Below are 1,909 nucleotides of genomic sequence, written 5' to 3'. Positions count from 1 at the left end.
GTCTAGGGGGGGGAGGGGGGGTGGTGTATATAGACAGTGGGGGGGGGGGGGTGGGTCACGTCAGAGGGAATAGGGGGTAGGATGACGTCACAGTGTCTAGGGGGGGGAGACAGAGGACAGGGAGTGTAGGGGGGGTTTAGAATGATGTACAGAGACTGTAGGGGGTGGGATGGGGGAGACGGAGGGAGAGACGGGGGGGGGTGACGTATATAGACAGTGGGGGGGGGTGGGTGACGTCACAGAGTCTGTAGGGGAGGGGAGAGAGATAGAGAGGGGGGACTGGGGGGGTGGGGTGACGTCACAGAGAGAGGGGGTAGGATGATGTAACAGGGACTGTAGGGGGGGAGGGGGAGATGGAGAGAGACGGGGGGGGGGGGTGGGTGGATGTCACAGGGACTACGGGGGTAGGGATGACGTAACAGGGACTGTAGGGGGAGGGAGGGGGGGATGAGGGATGAGTCACAGAGAATGGGGGGTGGGGTAGGATAACGTCACAGGGACTGTAGGGGGTGGGGAGGGGTAGGTGGGGGTGACGTCACGACACTGTAGGGGGGGGAGAGAGATAGAGACTGGGGGACGGGGGGGGGTGATGTCACAGAGACTGGGGGTAGGATGATGTCACAGGGACTGTAGGGGGAGGGAGAGGGGGATGGGGGGTGACGTCACAGAGGACTGGAGGATTAGGATGACGTCACGGGGGGGACTAGACGGGGGGGGGTGAACGTCACACAGAGGGGGATGAGGGTGGGGGGGTGACGAACAGGGGGGTCGAGGGGCCGAAGCCGGCAAACAACGACAGGCGGGGGGGACAGAGAATGTGTGGGGGGGGTGATGTCACTGGGACTGGGTAGGGGGGGGGTAGAGATGATGTCACATAGACAGGGGGGAGGGGGAGAATGGAGAGCGGGGGGGGGGGGGGTGTGATGTATATAGTACAGTGGGGAGGGGAGGGGGTGACGTCACAGGGGACTGTATAGGACAGGGGGGGGGATAGGATGACGTCACAGGGACTGTAGGGGGAGGGAGACAGGGACAGGGAGTGTAGGGTGGGTGGGGTGACGTCACAGGGGGATGAGGGGGGGGGGAGACAGAGAGAGATCGGGGGGGGGGGGGTAATGTATATAGACAGTGGGTTGGGGGGGAGGGGTGACGTCACAGGGACTAGGGGTGTGGGGGGGTGACGTCACAGGGGACTGTAAGGGGGGATGACGTCACACAGAGACTGTAGGGGGTGACGTCACACAGAGACTAGCGGGGGGAGACGTCACACAGACGGGGGGACACGGTGACGTCACAGAGACTGTGTAGAGGGGGGGGGAGACGGGGACGGGGTCGAGGGGCCGAAGCGGCAACAACAACAACAGCGGGGATATAATACACAATACACACCCCGACACGGACACGGACACCGCACACCCGGACACCGGAAACACACCGGGGATGGGGACCCGGCTCACCACCGGACCCGGACCGGATGTCGTCAATGTGTGTGTCGGTTGGTGTGTGTGTGTGTCAGTGTTATTATTCCCTCTGTAGATACAGTTTATTTATTTATTTAGAGTTTATTTATTAATTATTACAGATAGATCATTATATATATAGAGATGTTTATATGTCATTAGTGATTCTGGACAATTACACATTAGATTATATAGATATTTATAAATATGTTTATTCTCCACATTATACATTATATTATATATATATCATTATTCTCTCTATATGTATATGTGTATTTATTGATTCTCTACATTATACATTAATATTATATATATATCATTATTCTCTCTCTATATATGTTTATATTTATTGATTCTCTACATTATACATTAAATTATAAAATAATATATATATTTCATTATTCTCTCTATATATATATATATGTATGTATTTATTTATTCTCCACATT

Source organism: Leucoraja erinacea, unplaced genomic scaffold (assembly GCF_028641065.1).
Source record: "Leucoraja erinacea ecotype New England unplaced genomic scaffold, Leri_hhj_1 Leri_1646S, whole genome shotgun sequence".
In the NCBI taxonomy this organism is placed as follows: domain Eukaryota; kingdom Metazoa; phylum Chordata; class Chondrichthyes; order Rajiformes; family Rajidae; genus Leucoraja; species Leucoraja erinaceus.
The sequence above is the reverse complement of the archived record's forward strand: the minus strand, read 5'-3'. Positions refer to the sequence as shown.